The sequence below is a fragment of the Macaca fascicularis genome, chromosome 4, assembly GCF_037993035.2.
Source record: "Macaca fascicularis isolate 582-1 chromosome 4, T2T-MFA8v1.1".
Taxonomy (NCBI): domain Eukaryota; kingdom Metazoa; phylum Chordata; class Mammalia; order Primates; family Cercopithecidae; genus Macaca; species Macaca fascicularis.
The window spans coordinates 67,687,868-67,708,579 of NC_088378.1; the positions used below are offsets into that span (position 1 = coordinate 67,687,868).

The following is a 20,712-nucleotide window of genomic DNA, read 5'->3' on the forward strand; positions in this document are numbered from 1 at the left end:
TTTCTTTCTTTTTTATTAGTCTTATATGCATTAATAACAAAGTGTGGGAGTTTAAAGATTGTGTTAATAAAGCCAGTTTTGGCCGGGCGCGGTGGCTCAAGCCTGTAATCCCAGCACTTTGGGAGGCTGAGACGGGCGGATCACGAGGTCAGGAGATCGAGACTATCCTGGCTAACACGGTGAAACCCCGTCTCTACTAAAAAATACAAAAAATTAGCTGGGCGAGGTGGCGGGCACCTGTAGTCCCAGCTACTCGGGAGGCTGAGGCAGGAGAATGGCCTAAACCCAGGAGGCGGAGCTTGCAGTGAGCTGAGATTCGGCCACTGCACTCCAGCCTGGGGACAAAGCAAGACTCTGTCTCAAAAAAATAATAATAATAATAAAGCCAGTTTTATCAGAGTCAATGCATGAAGGTTTCTCTCAGTCTGTTTCAGCCTGCTGAGAGTGATAACACCTTCTTGTTTCACAAATGAAGAAACCAAAAGGTAGCCAGGCGATCTGACCGAAGGCACAGAATAAGAATTATAATACAGGATTCTTCATAAGATACAGAGTTAGAGTACCCAAGGAAAAGGGCAGAAGGTATCCACCACAATACCCGCTCGCGTCCCTATCGATTGGCAGCTCCTTCTCATTCAACACATCTCTTCCCTCCTAACCCTTTCGTATGGTGCAACATCAGAGGTAGTAGAGGAGCAGCAGGCTTAATAATGCTGACATGCATGTTGCTCCCACCCTGATTTATTCTGTGTGTAGAAATTGTGATCTAGTTTCCATGCTATTTAGAATCATATACTCTCACAAAAGTTTGCAGTAATGGGAGTTAGCCCCAAACTGGTGGGAAGCTTAGAGTTGTCTGAGGCATGCTTTGGCTCATTTGAGTCCGCTGTTCATCTTCAATGTGGTTTTAGTTTGTCAAATTTCTAAAAACAATAAAATACATATTTTTAATATTGTGTTTTGTAAGGACTCCACAGGCAACTGGACCGTGTTTCCCACTGTTGAGCACTAGCATTTTCCAGGTTTATTTTTCTTTGTTTTGTTTTTACGGTTGCTTTTTTTTCTTAATGAGTTGAAATATATGAAAATACAATGAAGTCAATAATTGGAAATTACTCTCATCATTTAACCCTATCTATTAACAATAGTGTGTGATCATTCTTACTGGTACAGCTGAAATTCTTAATGGAGATTTCTAAGCAGTATATAAAAACCTAAGGGAAAGACATATTACATACTTGGATAAAGTCCCAGGTTCTTAAAATGGACCTTTTAACAAGGTTACAAGGGAACCAGCCAGTTGAGCTTAAATACTGCCCCTTCTTCCACACACCTACTCTGGGGCCAGAAAAGGTGGAGCTGGGGAGATTCTCTGGGCTACTCTTAGAGTCCCTTTTCTAGCTCTCTTTGGAAATTCCCTTTGTTCCAGGCCTCCCAGAGCAAAGACACACCTTAGCATTATGGCTCACCCAGGTATGAGCAGCTGCTTTCTATGCCATGTCCTTATCGGATCAAGAAATGACTTCCTAAAGTCTGTATTCTAAGGCATTTCAAGTACTATTATTTTATTTTGTATCATCAAAATTCCTACATATTTTACACACAAAATTTTGGAATTGGATTTCATTTTAAAACAAAGTATATTCAATCAGGAGCCAAGTCTCTTCTAGAGGAACTTCTTCCAGTATTCTGAATTCATTTTACTTTATCTCACAGAATACCAACTATGGGAATTACAGGAAAGACACACATGAGCGCTGGTGCCTTCTCTCAGGGAATTTTCTGCCTGGTTAAGATTAGGTATATACACATTAATGGAAAATAAAGTAAATAAGTGGCAGATGCTGGTTTAAATATGTGCCCTGCTAGCCAAGGCAGTGAAATACAGCCATCCTCATAGGCTAGAGTGGTTAGAAGGACATGGGATTTTAGTTGAGTACCGTAGGTAAGATTTCAATAAGGATTTTAAATAATTTTTAAAGACATGTCCCTCTTTCAATTCCACACTCAAGGAGCAAGACTGAAGAGGAAGAAAATGTGTTCTGGATTTTAGATCAGAACCACAAATCTGTCCGTCTTCCCAATGTGCTTCTTGCTATTTCTTTTCTACTTCTAGTCACGGTCATTTTTTCCTTCCTTCTTTACTATATAAATAAGAAATGCAGGAAAAAGTGAGTCCTTCTAAAACATGAAAGACTCAGCACTTTTGATCACCCTTGATGTCCAGCATAGTGCTTGATACGTGTGCTCAATAAATGCTGTGTAGTGAACTTCAATGTTACACTAAATGTCTGTAACAAATGTTGTGCAGAGAGATCATTGCAGGTATCTGCCTGACACACCCCCTTCTCAGGACTGTGTAGCCATGGTTTTGTATCACATGCTCTAGTCTGAGTTGACTGGACCAAGGTTAGGCACATGACCCAAGGGCAGCTACTAGAGAAGGTGTCGAGCAACCCATGACACACTCTGTTGCAAGAAGATGTACAGCTTCAATCCAATTTCCTCCTTCAGGAATGTAAACTAGAATACACTAAGAGACTGCAGCAGGTGAGAATGGGAGCTGAACTGAGAGGACACAATGTTGAGAGGCGCTGCAGAGGCCGTGATGGATTTGTATGTGTTGAAGTGATGAAGACCAGGAGCTACAGGGATGCAAAGAAATCTGGTCTGGTCGACGGCGAGAAAAACATGGAGCAGACAGCCAGAGAAAATCAGAGATACCGTGAGAGAAGGAAAGGTGGAGAGAAGCCAAGCCCAAAGCTGCCTCAGTTCTCACTGCTTTCTGCTTCCAATTCCAGCCCCCTTTCCTGAAGAGCCTGGCTAAAATACACAGTAACATCTTCTGCCTTCAACTTCACTCCACTCCCATCCCTTTCTAAAGTCTTGATGCTTATTTTCTTTCTCCCCCTCGGGGAGAGGGGAATGGGATCCTACAGAGGAAAAGGGCCTCAAAGGGTGAACAAACATAAGGATTTTGAAACAATCAAATATCTCATCCACAACCCACCATCACCTGCTGAGCCAGGTGGACTGGGCACTGCATTAAATCTAAGAAAGGGAAACACATGAGTGAGAAGCGTTTTGGTTTAAACAGAACTAAGTTGCCCATTTTCCTTCATCACCTGAAATCACCACTAAATGCACAGATTAGACAACGCTGTCTGTTCAGTTAATAGTGGAGTTGGAGTAGATTCTATTTTTGATGAAAAATCAGCCGATTAGTTCACAGCCTTTCACCCTTTGGGGTGTCTGTCATTTCTAATTTCTGAGAGTGGCAGATGTCAGCTCCCTTAGCAAGGGACAAATTTTAAAAATCTGTTTGTACACATAAGCTGACACAAACTGAGCTGAAACCCACTGGGGGAAAGTACAACATTATGCTTGAAGCAACTGGAGAACATGGCTTCAACTGCTTTCCCTGCACAGGAGGCGCGGGATGAGCCAGGATGCCTTCCCACTCCAATTTCCTTTTGTGTTTCCCATAGTGTTCCCAGTTACAGATCTGGAAGTTGCTGAAACTGGTCAATTAATCTGGATACTCAGATGACTTTTAGGTTCATTTTGATTTTTCAGTCCTTCTGGCTCTGCACTATTGCCTATAGATTAGGCGCATATTCTACAATTTAATAGAGTCTTGTCACTCCCTAGGACTCTTCCTCCTCTCCTGAGGCTCTACCCACCCATCCCACACCTATCTCATTCCGGAGGTGCAAGTCACTTCCTACTCAGATGACCATATGGGAAGTGGGTCAGCTTTAGGTCTCTCTCTCTCTCCACCCGCCCCCCACCCACTCCATCCACCTATCATGCAATCTGGGTCCGATCCTTCACATCTGCCTTGTACTGGATTCCACGAAGGGGTGGAGCAACATAGAATTCTACCATGACGGAGTCTCTGAGGCAATCTGACCTTGGTCTGACTGAACCTGCAGGGGCAGCCTTGTGCAGACATATTCTACGGCAGATGGAGAAGAAGAACTCAATGGGACTTAGCAGAGACTCTGGAACCCATGGGCAACTAGGTCTTATTTCTGATTGTCCATGTCACCTCTTCTGCTTCATTAAATATCACTGAGTCCTGAGCAGATGATTTCTTGACCACCTCTTGACCCTTTAAATGACAAACAGACTACTCCTTCATCACTGTGTGAGTTGAAATACTATAGACTGATCTAGCCATACACTCCAAACCAAAGGAAAAACATCAACAATCTCACAATTTGTGTTACAGCCAACCCAGCTTCAGCTCTCAATAGCCATCTCTTGTTTCCCTCTTGCCCTCTTTATTTTGATCTGCTGCCCTTTCAGGCAGTGATGCTGTTTTCTTTAGCAAACCAAAGGCAGTTTGTTTCTGAGTTAAATATCACTTCAATATTTCCCCAAGTGAGATGTTTGAACCAGTTTATGGGTTTCCTAAGCAACAGAGAAACGCTGGAAAAATATTTGGTATCTCAGGTCTGCAAGTTGCCTTAAACTTTGGCTCCCCGAGGCAAATGAAACAGATAGATTGAATACTCCAGTCTCATAGAAGTTTCAAGTTGAAAAATAAAGTAACAGCCTGAAAGCAAGAGCTCTGAGAGCTGGGAAACTCTGAGCCACTCCACTCAGGTTTGTGCCCTTAGACAGTTTTATTACTGAAATATTCTAGTGACCGTAAGAGAAACAAGCACAAATCCAGAATCACAGAGCTATGGTCAACAACTAACATATGAGAAGGGAAATAAGCCTCCCCAGCCAAACATGGAATTCTGGAAGAAAATTCCTGTGGGAACGCAGATTATGCCCTGAAGGCTGAGATTTGATTAACCTTCTTGTAGCATGTGTAACAACAAATGTTATTGGTCATAAAATTATCCAGCCCTTATTAAAACACAGCTGCAGCTCTGGGCTCAGTGACCTCCTGGGGGAGAGATTTCCATAAGATAGTGATAGACTTTATGGAAGGAGAGCACCTTCCTAGCGTTGAAACTACGGGAGAGTGTTTTATACTTTAATGAGGAGTTCTTGAGAGAGACCAGGCTCCTTAGTATTAAAAGCTTTAAGAAATAGAAGGGCCAGATTACATTCAGTCTGCTACTTGGTGGGCAGCCAGCCTACAGCTCACAATATGGATACGTCTTCCTTTATAGGGAAACGCGCGCACATTTGGGTGTGCATTGTCACATTCACAGACATACCTATTTTGCATCCAAATGTTTCCATTTCTCTTTGTCTTATATAATCATAGAATCTCAGAATTTGAAGGAAACTTAGACTACCCACCCAACTCCATCACTAAGTAGAGCTGTACAAAAATGGATACTAGTTCTTGCCTTTGGAAGTGTTCCAGAGAGGCTCTGCAACCCTACTGGATGCTATCAAGGGCTGCCACGGCCAGCTGGCTCCTCCCAGTAGCTGGTGCTGGTCCATTCTCTGTCTCAAGCTGTGAGGGCCTCACTGTGCTTTCCTGAAGCACTACATTCATGGGAAATGTGGCTATGAGGCTGCATCCCCTCAGGCCAAAGTCATGTGGAAAGGGTGTCCTCTGCTTTTCCGGACATACTGGAGAATCACTGAGAGACGCCCTGTTGTCTATTGTAAGTTTTTTGTTTTCTTTTTTTTTCAATAGCAATAAAAAAGGAACAATGAAAATGCTTCTTTTCAGTGGTCCATTTCTCACTATTTATATCTTTCCTTTACCTCACATGAGCCACTAAACCTATTTTTACTAATGGTGCGTCCTTTGTGAAATTTTAGATCTGCTCCTAGAAATCCTTCCCTAAAATACAAAGTTTTAAGATTTCTCTTAAATTGATAAATTTATCTGCTGAGAAAATCAGAATTCTCAGAATAATTACAGAGTTGCATCTCATTATTTTTTCTCAAGTATGTAAATTCCCTAATCATAAAAATTTATCAAATGATATAAATTTCCCAATGGTACAAATGTTTTTCTCAAATAACATTAAGTTTTTCTTGTGAAATTATTTTGACCCATCAAACTCCTACAATCTATTATTCTTATTTTTCTTCTTTTTTTGCGATAGGGTCTCACTCTGTTGCCCAGGCTGGAGTGCACTGGTGTGATAATGGCACACTGCAACCTTGACCTCCTGGACTCAAGCAATCTTCCCACCTAAGTATCCTAAGTAGCTGGGACTACAGGTATTCGACACCATGCACAGCTAATTTTAAAATTTTTTTGTAGAGACAGGGTCTCAGTTTCTTGCCCAGGCTGGTCTCAAACTCCTGGGCTCAAGCAATCCTCCTGCCATGTTTCTATTACCATTTTATTACTCTCAAAACTTGCATTATGAATTTGTAAAATATATGCAAAAATAGAGGTAATGGTGAATTTCCAATTTCTCAATACACAGCTTCAACGATTATTGAGATTTTTACTTTACTTACTTCATCCATCCCTTATTTTTTTCTTCCTGAAAATTCTGAGACATCATCCCGTTTCATGTACAGCAGTATATTTCACTTTATCAATTTTTCCATCATTTTGATGTTATTTTAGTTTCCTTTTTGAGAATTCTTTACATTTGTCCCTCAGGTTACCCATCTCACAATGTTCAGTCCCTTCCTCAAGGGATCTCAGCATCTCAACATGTCTCAGTCATACTTTGTCACCTCTACTTTGCAGAAGGTGACAAGGAAATAACTGTTTGCCCCAAAACAAAAACACTTCTGATTTTATTACAAAACATGGAATTCTGGTCATGAATTTAAAGTCTCTTTTATTATGCCAACTGGCATATAAAAATTATCTGAGGAAGACAAGTGATTGTGCTAACTATACTACTTGGTCAACATAATATGAAATATGCTGCCGCCCACAGTCTCATCAAGACCTCATGGCACCATGCACCAGATGGCTTTCCAGGGTCTAAAGACAATCTTTTTTTAACCTCTAAAAGGCTTCCTTGTAACATACCATCATTAAGTAAAATTCACTATTTAAGAACCAGGGAGGCCAGGAACAGAGGCTCACACCTGTAATCCCAGCACTTTGGGAGGCCCAGGCAGCAGATCACTTGAGATTAGGAGTTTGAGACTAGCCTGGCCAACATGGCAAAACCCCATCTCTACTAAAAATACAAAAATGAGCTGGGCATGGTGGCATGCACCTGTAACTCCACCTACTCAGGATGCTGAGGCACGAGAATCACTTGAACCCAGGAAGTGAAGGTTGCAGTGAGCCAAGATTGCACCACTGCACTCCAGCCTGGACGACACAGTGAGACCCTGTCTCCAAAAAAAAAAAAAAAAAAAAAAAAAAAAAAAAAAAGAACCAGGGAGCCACTAAGAAGCAAGTGTGTGATGATGTAGTAATATTTTAGTTCAAAGAATACATGATTTTTGTGATCTCTTTTGAACACCACAGAATCTCACACACAGAAAGAAATAAAAATGTGTGACACACCATTCAAGGGATCTATTTCTTTCTGTTATTCTTACTTCCTTTTAAACTATCAAGCTGTAATAATTATTCCATCTAAGCAGCCCCCAGTAAATGAAACAGCCCTTAGACAGCTGTCAAGGCTCAGTCTTCCGGAAGCTTTGATTTTAATGAAACTCATTAAGGAAAGAAATTAACAGAAAATATCATAATTTGTCTTGTTTCAGAAAACTAAACAGAAACAAAAGGCTTCTTCACCTGACAAGGAATCTGACCAGCCAAGCTCCTTTATTATATTCAGAGCTCCCACCAGGCAGCTGTGCACAAGCACAGAACTACAAAAGAGAAAGCACCTCCTCCCAGACAAATGGCCCAGCCCAGCCCAGCCCAGCCCAGTCAAGCCCAGACCGACTTGTCGCCTCAACTTCATGGAGAAAGCCTTCCTCAGTCGGGGCAGGGGTTTTTGGAACCATCTATGCAAGCACAGAATATCTAAGGAAATGAAAGGCTATGGAAAATAATTCCCATTAAAGGGCTATGGTTGGAGAAATTGTTCACACATCTAGCTGTAAAACTCCCCTCTCTCCTAAGTCTAATTTCTCTCCAGAGAATGATGAAATATTTAGCTGGATTTTTTTTAATTTGAAGAAACCCCATGAACTATATATGCCTTGCTTCCCCTTCTGTAATGTTTTCCAGTACAAGTTTAGCTGAAATGTCTCAAGACATTAAGAAGCATTCACCTTAACATCCATCTACCACCTCAGATACTCCCGAGACTTTGACGACACCCAGAATCATTACGCTGATAGGTTTGGCACAGTCCTGATTTGAGTATGTTCTGATTCCATGCGGATTTCATTGGCATCTCTCCCTGATGGGTCAGATACCCCCAGAGACAGACCTTTGCAGAAGAAAGGGCATGCATCAGAAGTGTTTATGAAACTGAAAGCGAGTATATTATTGACAATGGTCTCACTGCTGCTTCCCAGCTGGAAGCACACATCTCTGAGTCTCTCAAGAAAAAAAGCCTGAAAAGGTGGTTGGGCTTTTCCAGCAATTTCAGTTGCGTCAATAGGAGACAAGATGAGAAGCAGAACAGAACAGAGGCCGTGAACATGGCCATGTATACCCACCTCCACAGTCTGGTGGGGAAAGAGACTTGAGTCCATTCCCAGCCCGGTCACTCCTGCGCTGTCTGAGTGAGTAGATTAAGTTCTCTGAGTCTCAGTTGCCTCCCCTGTAAAATGCGGACACTAACATCTTTGTCATCAGGGCCTTATGAGGCTTAAACGACATAAAATGCTTAGCCCAGTATCTAATATAGTGAAAACTTTAAAAATGGGAGAAACCGTGAGTATCCATAGGTGTATGAAGAGGATGCTACCTGTTAGGGGTCAGGAAGGCTCCAGTGCTCAGGTTTTGGGGAAAAGGAGGGTGGGCCTGGAGAGTCAGGTACTTGAAGGAGAGAATCCAGAGAAGAAGGAATCCCTCATTGGGTGGACAGAGGTGAGACCCTGGAGAGGGAGCAGGCGGACTTCAAGAGTCACACTTGGCTGACTTCTCACCCTGGCTTCACACTGTCCTTTAATAGACCCCTATGGAAATTCTCAAATCTTTCCAGGGCTACTCCTATCTTTACTACCAGGGTCTACACAGGAGACCCAGGAGAGAGCTGCATGAAGCATATCTGAACACCTCTTGGGCTGGGGAAGGATAGGTAAGGCTCCTGAAATCCTGTTTTTTAAAAACAGATTGGTAAGGTGAAGGCAGGAAGCTGCTAAGTAGAAACCACCAGACAAACTAGAGGAGAGAAAAGAATGGTTATTCTAGGGCACGTAGCATTATTTTAACTGTGAAAGGGTCATTTTGAATTAGTCATTTTCTATCTTTTTCTGGGCTCCCTCTGATAGACACCAGGAAATCAGGCCACCCTCTCCCCCACTGCGGCCCCCTGAATAAAGTCATAACTCAGTTCTATGCAGTGCACTGAACACAGTTTCTTTTAAGAGGAGAAACTGACATGTCTATTGCAAGTCACTGAGGGACTGATGACTGAGATTCCTAATTTAGATTATAAGAGTCTATGTTTGCCGCACGGTACAAACCACATGTGTATTAAAGAAACTTATCAGATCTATATGTCACCCAAATTTCATACAAATCCATATTCTCTCACACAACACAAAATAAGAGGTTTCACGTGACAATTACAACTGTGACTGAGAATAAGATAATTACTCCTACCATGACAAATTTAGGAAGACTGATTAGTTAATCTGCAAAGGTTTTGTATAACCCATGATTCCCTGATAAAGACATGTGGATGGATGATCAGGAGATTAAGGATCCTCTGACTGTGGATCCATTTACTCTTGACAGGACTAGATGAACATGGTAGTTCTCAGTATCTCCTCTTTTTCTTATTTCATGCCTGTTTCTATTGTTTTCTTAGTTTAAATAAATTTCATCTTAATTTTTTCATCTCTGATCCATTTACATACTTTGTACTAAAGGATGTGTATATTGAAGGGAGAAAAATATGCCGGTCAACTAGTGTAGACTTTACTTGTACAGCCTCCACATCTTCTATATGGGTTCCCAGGTTCAAAAAATGCACCCTTTACATCGGTGTAGTGTGGGAAGTAAACAAAACAAAAAAAGAAAAGAAAATGCACCCAACACTTGACAGTACAGATGAGGAAATCTACTAGTTTATAAGCCAGCTTTTAAAAAAAAAAAAATTTAATCTTATTTGGTAAACAAATTAACATTCCTTTCAATGTTCTTCATTTCAAAAAGCCAGTCCTAGTTTATTCAGTTCATCATTTGGTTCAGAAATAGTTTATCCATTCATTCAGCGAATACTTATCAAGACATTTTCATATGGCAGATGAAGTTTCAAACACTGGAGATGTAGTGGTAAACAAGACAGACAAAATCCCTGTCTTCACGGGGTTTTTATTATAAGGAAAAACACAGGCAACCGACAAATTAATATCTATAAAAGATATACAATATCTAGTAGTAGTATATGCTATGAAAAATGAAAGGAGTTATAAGCATTTAGAGAGGATGGGAACTGCTAATCTAAATAGCTAGCTGTTACATAAAATAAAAAGTGCTCACTTTTTAATATCACTAGAATAACTTTTAAATTTTTTCTGATCTCTCTAGTGTCTTATGAATTAACATACAAGAACTAAAATGCTACCCATGGTATTCTGCAGTTTTAATTATTTTATATTTCATTATATAAAATATATTTATATTTTATTAATTTACCTATACCTTCCCTGCCTCATTCTAGAAAGGATTTATGACAGAGCAGTTACATAAATCGCCCTGCCTCTTTGCTATTCAAGAACTAGATCTTTAGGCTGGGCACGGTGGTTCACACTTGTAATCCCAGCATTTTGGGAGGCCGAGGCGGGTGGATCACGAGGTCAGGAGTTCAAGACCAGCCTGGCCAACATGGTGAAACCCTGTCTCTACTAAAAATAAAAAAATTAGCCGGGTGTGGTGGCAGGTACTTATAATTCCAGCTACTCAGGAGGCTGAGGCAGAAGAATTGCTTGAACCCAGGAGACGGAAGTTGCAGTGAGCCATGATCATGCCACTGCACTCTAGCCTGGGTGACAGAACAAGACTCTGTCTTGGAGGAAAAAAAAAAAAAGAACTAGATCTTTATGAAAATAGTAGAAACACAAACTCATTTCCAAAGTATTTTATGTTCTCTCATTTGAAGTTGATTTCTCGGACAATCTAAGTATATCACTAAGTCCTGAGAACCAAGATTTGCAAGGAAGATCAAATGAAAAGGCTAAAAATCAATACAGCCTAATTTTGTTCATGATGTCAGTCTCAGAAGCATGTCAGGATTAATCTCATGAATCAACATTCTAAGTCTAAAATGTTTAAATTTTGCACTCTAGATACAATGAATGTCAATATAACATGGGAGAATGGAGGCAGAAAGACAGGAGAAATTATCCATAAATTATGCAGAATCATCTTCTGCTCATCCTCCTTGGTAGAATGGGAAAAGTTGAATGATACAGACAAAGGATAAACCTAAAAAATCACAGAAGAACATACATAATCAACCAGTAACCTGCTCCATAACCAACCTCAGTCACTCAGCCTCAAAGTTTTTCTTAGCAGCCAGATTTCAGAATAATGATGGTGACAGGAAATCCCCTGTGTTGGTGTGAGAGCTCAATTCATGAATAATCAGGTATCGTCTACACAAAATGGGACCAAAAAAAGTGAAATCTCTGTTTCAAATCCACTACTTGGCACTCTTTCCATCTGCTGAAACACTCTATAGTAACTTTCCAAACATTTGGTTTATATTGACCAAGTCTGATACACAGCTAAAGGCCATCCGGTATACTTTGATTTTTGATTCATTTTGCCATTCTTGAATGAGTAGCCATTAAGTTTCCAAATGGCTATATCTTCCATAATTTTTAATAGTTTCAGAACAATTTCATATAGAGATAGCAAAAACAAATTTCTGCTTGTACAAAGCAAGCCTACAGAAGCACTCATATTTAGCCTTATGATATATTTAAAATATATCTTTGCTTTTCAAATCACTTCTATCAGAGGTATTCACTAATTACTTATACAAAGGAAGTTTTATGTTTTCATTTTATCTTGATTTCCAAGGAAAAAAATCTCTAAATGTGAAATACATTTCCTACACCTCAGTTTTAGTTCTTTTGGCAGTCATATTACGTTTATTTTATTCACAAAATGGTCACTTGCAACACCAACAAAATAAGTATACCAAGTACACACACAATATAGTCTCCCAAATATAAGAATTGGTAAAGATTAGAAAGGAGAGATTAAGTTGAAGTCTGGAGGTATGTGAATGCCTTATCAATTATAAAATGTGATATAAATGTATATTCTTATTATTATTACTGCTATTGATGATATACTATCAATTAATTTCCTTTGAGGCTCATTATATATGTTAGATCACAGTTTTAGTTTGGATCCAATCACCACATGGTTCTCTTTTATCAGTCACCTGATGTTGGGAACTGCCAGATGGACACACCTGTTCTGAGGTTTGACTAGAATCTGTTTCACCCAGGCAAAAGTAAGGTGCAGACTGGCCCAATGTCTACAGCAGCTGAAAGACCTGCCCAGGCTGATGGTTTCCGTGCTACCTCTTATTCATGTATAACCATGATCCCCCTGTCTCAGAGTCAAGGTTTATAGACCAGGTTGTGCCACTTGCTTTGTTAGGCAAACATTAATGCAGTCAAACTATATAATTAATTCATGCCATTTTGTCAAGCCAATTCACAAAGAAAGACATTGGGAAACCACACTATTACCTCGTTGGATACCTCCAAATTGTATTCAGTGATTTGGTTTCAGGTGTGATGGATCAGATGGGTCTCTAGAAAGTGTCTGAGGTGATGGAAATCATGCTGCTGTGAGCATTATGAGATTTCAGGTAAGCTGATTTGTGTGTGTGCATGGAAGTATAGCACTGGTATAATAGAAAACCTTTGACTACATGGAGATTTCAGAGAGGCCATTATTAGGTCATTCAGCATATCAAGGACAAAGCACTGATTTACTGGGTTTGCTTCAGAGTGTGCATTTCTGCTTTTTACACATGACAAACCACTGAATGGGATCATTAGACACCACCCTTGACTGGAACCATCTTCTAACACAGGCTGCCTGTGCCCTTTATAACATCCCTATTACATTAACAAGGAGAGCCATGATCTGGTTTCTGCAACTTGCCACAGAATTCTCAGGTCAAGTGTAAATGCATATTACAGAGCACCCTCTGGCATGCATTGTTAATGTCCTCATTTTTAAAAATCTCTAAAAGTCTTCAACTGTGCAACTGGAAAATGTTTCCAAATCCTCTTACCCCTAACATATCAAATCCCATTGTTTATTAAGTCTGATGTTTTGTAAATTTGATCCTGCCTAGTTTATAGGGGAGGAGTATCTTCCAAAACAACCCAAGAGAGTTCTTCAGGAGACAAAAGTCAATCAGGAGAACCCGCTTTCATGGTAAGAAGACAATTCTAGGATTAGGAGACACAACAGTATTGCTAACCAATTGCGGTTCTGTCTGGGTCATGCGCTATCCGTGGCAGAAACAGGCAAGATGGCAGATGCCCTGGGTTATTTTAATTAATTTAATCATGTGACTAATTGGTCTCTGCTGGGTTTCTGTGGTAACTGCTTCCTAAGTGCTGATGGGCAATTGTGTTAAATGTAGCTTGGAATCTGCACGTAGGGCGCAGTGCCTTGGAGAGCCGTGCAGCTGCGCTTGGAAGGTGCCCTGCTGGGCCTCTGATTGTTGGAGTGCAAGGCGCTTACAGCTGCACCATCCTCTGGAAACAGGCACTGCCTCCCTTTTCTGAAGGAACACTGCTTACCTACCTACGTGGGCGAGAACTCACTGTGGACATATGAAAATTATCTGTGATCAAAAAATACTCAGGTTTGGCAAGGATGTGAGAATTTGATGGAGAAGAGTATCTGTAATAAAGGGACAGTGGAATGGGAAAGAGGAGAGAAGGAGAATTAAGGCGACTCTTCTATGAATAATATGCCGCCCCAGAAGCTATCATGTGTTATTCATAGCTGTCCAACTGATACTAATAAGCCATCCTTTTAAATGCCTTGCAGGGTTTATCTTTTTTTTTTTTTTTTTTTTCATTCTCTTACAATGCCATCTCCTCCTGTCACCGAGAAGGTGCGTGGGAGAACGGGTGGGTGGATGGCCAGTTTTAGAGCACAGTCTACTTCAGACAGATGGAAGGAAAATGACTTCCAAATTTTCTCATGAAGTGGGATGTTTGTATTTGCGCAATGCATTCTAGCACCTGTGCAGAGAAAAAAATGTAATCACAGATTTCCCTCAGAAGGGGATTTTAAAAAATGTAAAACCACTAACTGCAGCACAAGGATGCTGCTGTACTTGAACAGAGCCTTCCATCTGCAGACCCAGCCAGGCTCACAGAATAATAGTTTCTCTACCACCTCCCATGCCCCATCCCAGGCCTCTGTAGAAAGAACAGTCAATGCTTGGACGCTCTCAAAATCTGAAGAGAAATTTTTTCCCATGTCTATTGGGATGGTGGCATGAATGATGATGCCTTTTTTCCAGAACAGAAGTGAGAGTCAGTTAGAGGGCAATGTTGCTTTTCCTTGACAAATGCCATAATGACCCACCAAAGCCACTCTGTGCCACTTGTGTTCTAGACGTCTGCAGAGAGGTGGCTCCAATGGATTCCAGTTCTACTTCCCCCAGCAGTCCTCCCAGACATGAAGAGGTGTCTTGGTAAATTAAGCTAAATTGCCTTCATCTAGAAATTTCACATTAGAAATGAACACTTAATGGGCTGACAGTTTAAATTCCTCTCAGAGGTGGCAAGGAGTAAGGAGTTCTGTTAAGTATTACGCTGCATCTGACAGGACATCCAGGCAGCAAGATTGTTTAATCCAACAGCTTACCACGACTAGAGCTCCCCTACATCCATCAAGCCTCTGTAATGCAAATGGAAGAATCTCTCCTTAACATCACCAGTTTTGTGACTTTAAAGCCATCCATTTTGAGAGGTCTGGGACTGCTCTAAGTATTGGACAAACTGCAGAAAAACTCTGTCACTTATTTCTCAAGGCCTACATCCTGGAAGGAGCATCATCTCTAGCTCTCAGGCCAAATGCCCTTTTCCTTAATACTGTAAAGTTTATTACTGGAGGGTTACTCAAAAAATCTGCTGGGAGGCACACCAGGCAGGACAAGTCAAAACCCAGTCTGGCCACGCTGTCCCTCAGGTTGGTGGATTTACAGCTCACCTCCACCTGTCCCAACCTCCATTCTAGGCTGCACGTGTCAGAAAACCTTCCATCTTCCATCTCTGGCTTAAGGGAAGAAACCTTGTTTGCAGAAGAGAAGATGGGAGCTGAATTCTCCCATGTCCAATGCATGTTACATTAGATAGGACCCTAAACCTGAATTCAAAAAGCCCATGCCTGAGGCAGGCAGATGACCAGAGACCAGGAGTTCAAGACCAGTCTGACCAACACAGCAAAACCTCGTCTCTACTAAAAATACAAAAAAAACTGCCCAGGCACAGTGGCTCACACCTGTAATCCCAGCACTTTGGGAGGCCGAGGTGGGTGGATCACGAGGTCAAGAGTTCAAGACCAACCTGACCAAGATGGTGAAACCTCGTCTCTACTAAAAATACAAAAAAATTAGCCAGGCGTGGTGGTGGGTACCTGTAATCCCAGCTACTCAGGAGGCTGAGGCAGAGAATTGCTTGAACCCAGGAGGCGGAGGTTCCAGTAAGCAGAGACCACTGCACTCCAGCCTGGGTGACAGAGGAAGACTCCATCTCAAAAAAAAAAAAAAATTAGCCGGGTGTAGTGGCGGGCACCTGTAGTCCCAGTTACTTGGGACGCTGAGGCAGGAGAATCACTTGAGCCCAGGAGTCAGAGGTTGCAGTGAGCCGATATCGTGCCAATGCACTCAGGCCTGAGTGACACAGTGAGACTCCGTCTCAAAAAAAATAAAATAAAATAAATAAAAATAAAAAATAATAAGCCCATGAGTGGATTTCAGGAAGTCCACGGACCCCAAGAAATTATGTGTGAAATTCTCTGTGCATGTGTATTCCATGGAGAGAGACTCCAATCTGAAGCTTTCTTCAGATTATCAAAGAAGGCCATGATTCAAACAGTTAAGAACTCCCAGCTCAGTCAGTTTTCTTTTTCTTATTTATTTATTTATTTCAATAGGTTTTTGGCAGACAGGTGGTGTTTGGTTACATGAATAAGTTCTCAGGTTTATTCTCCACTCCACACCCACCCCATCTCTAATTTGGCTTTAAGTACCAAACTATTTAAATGGGGAAGCCTTAGCTGTCATGTCTTCATCAGTCTACTATTTATTTATTTATTTATTCTAGAGACAGGGTCTCATGCTGTCACCTAGGCTGGAGTACAGTGGTGTGATCATAGCTCACTGTAGCTTCTAACTCCTGGGTTCGAGTGATCCTCCCGCCTCAGCCTCCTGAGTAACTAGAACTACAGGTACATACCACCACCCCGACCAGTGGCTGACTTTGAAATAGAGTCAGCCACTCTTTCTATTTGTAGCCAAGACGTTCTCTCATCAACTCCCCTGATGTTGGCCAATCCTTGTGAAGGATGTGTCTCATGCCATGGTTAACAACACAGCTATGTGAAACAGGCCTGGGCCTCATCTCATTTGACTGTGGAATGGAGAAGACCAGGCCACACATGGTGAGAGTCTATCCCCTCCTCACTGTCTGGTCTTCCTCTGAGTTGGTGGGGAGGAGCAAGGGTGGGAAAGCCAGGGAAGTGCCTTCCTCTGCTTCACTTTCACCCGATGCAAGAGCTTCATATAGCACAGCATAAAATGTGAGCATTCCTTTTACTATCTGATCAATACGCACATCACCTGCAGTTCTCCATCAAGACAAATGCATACTTAAAACAAATTATAAATGGAGCAGCCATTGGCCATTTTAAGTGATAAATATAACTCTGCTAAGAGAGCCCACAATGAAAGTTTAGAATAACTGATCATAGCTCGGTTTAACTTGGTGAAATTGCAGAGTTAAGGTCAAGGAGAATCCATCCAATGGTGAGAAACTGAAGGCTCCCAACCTACCAAGATAATGACATTTCATACAAATATACCTATTTACTATTATTTTCAAGCTTCTCAGCTCATCAGTAAGTCCCAATCGACAATTTTTTTTTTTTTTTTTTTTTTTTGAGACAGAGTCTTGCTCTGATGCCCAAGCTGGAGTACAGTGGTGTGATCTTGGCTCACTGAAACCTCCACCTCCTGGGTTCAAGTGATTCTCCTGCCTCAGCCTCCCGAGTAGCTGGGATTACAGGCATGTGCCACCATGCCCAGCTAATTTTTGTATATTTAGTAGATACGAGGTTTCACCATGTTGTTATGGCTGGTCTCCAACTTCTGACCTCAAGTGATTCACCTGCTTCAGTCTCCCAAAGTGCTGGGATTACAGGCATGAGCCACCGCACCCAGCCCCAATCAACAATTTTTTAAATAAAATAAAACAGAAAATATCAGAATGCATCACATAGGAAAATAAGTACTGTATTATTTCACAAAATTTTTATTTCAGTTTTTTTTTTTTTTTGAGACGGAGTCTCGCTCTGCCGCCCAGGCTGGAGTGCAGTGGCGGGATCTCAGCTCACTGCAAGCTCCGCCTCCCGGGTTCACGCCATTCTCCTGCCTCAGCCTCCCGAGTAGCTGGGACTACAGGCGCCCGCCACCGCGCCCAGCTAGTTTTTTGTATTTTTTAGTAGAGACGGGGTTTCACCGTGCTAGCCAGGATGGTCTCGATCTCCTGACCTCGTGATCCGCCCGTCTCGGCCTCCCAAAGTGCTGGGATTACAGGCTTGAGCCACCGCGCCCGGCCTTTTATTTCAGTTTTAAATACATATGCCCTATTTTGTGTATTCTAAAATCCAGATATTTTTCACATTTTAACGCTTCTGAAATCACGATTCATTTTACCCTTGTTTTTAGCCAGGTTGCAGCTGTGACATAATTGTATGAAAATCTTCATTGATACCTTCTGGTAACATCAAGAAAACGCCATCATCAAAGTGACTTAGATTCCGTGAAACTGGTTATGAGTTTGTGTGTGTGCGTACCAAATTATAAAACAAATTTCTTACTACTGGTTCATAGTAAATAAAAGCTTGAAAAATAGCATACTACGCCATTTTACGAAGTTTGTATGTACACTTACTAAACACTGATATTCTAATCATGAAGGAGACCAGTTTCTGTTGCTCTTCAGGCAACTGCAATTACAGCCTCCTCTTGTTACTGACTTCAGAAACTTCATCAGAGCTGATGTATCTGTTGTGGTATCCACCCCCGACTAGATGTGTGGCCCCTGCAAGTCACTTAACTTCTCAGGGCCACAATTTTCTCGGCCGTAGGAGGAGGATGTTGGAGAAGTTTTCTACCATCACTTTAAGTTTGTACAGTTCAGGAAATGTGCAGACACATATTAAACTCTTCACGTGCCTGTCAGTCTCTGCACTACTTTATCCATGAGCCCTGAGCCCTGTCTGTTAGATTCTCTGCTTCTTTGCCTCCTTTATCTCCTGAAGACTTCTTCATAAAACATCCCAAGGGCAAAATGATGTCAAAAATCCATTTTTTAAGTTATGTAGTATTGTTTCAAGCATTCCTACAAAGTCTGTGATATTTTAAAATGTTAAAGCACAACATGGGAATGACAGTAAGGGTTATGCATTTGTTTTTTAATGTGTGACATGTGGCACTCTCATTCCTGACTCACATCCTTTGTGAGCCTCGCCATCCTTTTTTCTATCCATTCCACTTCCTGAATCTATATTTTGGTCTCTAAATTAGCATGTGCTCACTCATGCATAGAGCCTGGCCTTTGGGCTGGGTAAGTCACCCTGTGGTGCCCGGGTTCTTCTTACCCGCATCGGTTCCAGCACGCCTCACGTCATGTCATTTGTTTACTGGTTGCTCTCCCCATTCAACTGTGAGAGCCTCAGAGGCAAGGACCTCTCTTTATCTATCTTTGTATCCCCAGCCACAGAACAATGCCCTTCATGCTGCAGATGTTCAATATTGCTTGTTAAATAAATGCGTAAGTGAATAAATGTGTGGTGTGAGGTCAACTTCCACACAAGCACAGAAAAATTCACACGCTCAGACACTCTTCTGAGCAGAAACCACGTCTCAGATGTCTAATCACAGCACCCAGCCCTGAGACAAGTTCCATCCTCTGAGGACTTCACTGCGTTGCTGATTCATGTGCTTGTTTTACAGACACCAGTCTGTACCCAAATACGCATTCTTATGCTTCTCTCCAGCCTTTCACTGCCCACACTATTCCAGTATCCTGGTCCAAGCTGAGTGTGGGTCAACTGTTCCTGTTAGCAGCTGCCCTGCAAGGGGGCTCAGTGACAGAAAGGATTATTTCAGCTTCCGGACTCAAGACCAAAATGGAAGCTGCCAACTTCCTTCCTGTCCCCACTGGCCTTTCAGGTGTAGAGAGGAGGGACCCCACGGGTGCCAGGCTGCCCAGGAATGAGTAAGGCCCATCTCTCCATGTCTCCTCCCATGCACTGCTGGGTTAGAGTAACATGACCATAGCTTACCAGGTTCCTGGACATCCCTGGAGAGTGCAGGTGATAGGAGTTAACTATCAAGGTTGTTTTGACACAGGTTTTCTCCAGTACATCACCCCATCTCCCTGTTCACATACGGAGAAGGACATTGAGGTCTACTCTACATCACCTTTACTTGCAACTGATCAAACATTTAGCCAAATATCTAGGCCATGGAACATCAAACATCTCCCTATCCAGAGCTGAATTATATGATCATAAAAAATTAAAAATTAACTGATATTTACTAAGTACTAAATTACTACATTAGAAATGCAAAAAAATGAGCCAAAGGGGCTTGAATGAGGAGGGGAGTTGTACTTCTGGGGAAATGGAAATATAAAGTTCTAACTCCATTTACTTTGGGGCACTTTAACTTTCTTCTTTCATCGCATTTAATGCAAAATGACACCCTAAATGAAACACCATAAGGCATCTAGGGTTTTTTTTTTTCCTGAGTTTCTATTTAATTCTGGTTGTCTTGATTTAAGCTTCTATAATCAATTTGTGCTTCAATAATATAATGATTTCTATGAGCTCCACCCCAGTATAGGGCTTGGGAGTATGCCTCTTTATAATTAATTCTCTGTATTTACCTGTTTTTTTGTTTGTTTGTTTGTTTTGTTTTATTTTCATTTTTATTTTTGAGATGGAGTCTCACTCTGTTGCCAAGACTGGAGTGCAGTGGTGTGATCTTGGCTCACTGCAAGCTCTGCCTCCTGGGTTCACGCCATTCTCCTGCCTCAGCTTCCTGAGTAGCTGGGACTACAGGCGCCTGCCAACATGCCCAGCTAATTTTTTTTGTATTTTTAGTAGAGACAGGCTTTAACCATGTTAGCCAGGATGATCTCGATCTCCTGACCTCGTGATCCGCCCACCTCGGCCTCCCAAAGTGCTGGGATTACAGGCATGAGCCACCGTGCCTGGCCGGTTTATCTGTTTTTAATTCAACTTTTTAATTTTTTTATTTTTTACAAAATAAGGTCTTGCTCTGTCACCTAGGCTGGAGTGCAGTAGCACAGTCACAGCTCACTGCAACCTCAAACTTCTGGCTCAAGCAATTCTCCTACCTCAGCCTCCCTAGTAGCTGAGACAACAGGTGT

General features: G+C 41.7%; 1 protein-coding gene and 1 pseudogene across 4 annotated transcripts in view; both read right to left on the bottom strand.

The window, feature by feature from the left end:
- Positions 1-20,712, bottom strand: part of SOBP (sine oculis binding protein homolog) — a 173,972-nt gene that overhangs the window by 94,089 nt on the left and 59,171 nt on the right. The window lies entirely within an intron of this gene.
- The window catches only part of LOC135970565 (V-type proton ATPase subunit G 1 pseudogene), a 37,192-nt pseudogene continuing 16,480 nt past the window's right edge, over positions 1-20,712 (bottom strand).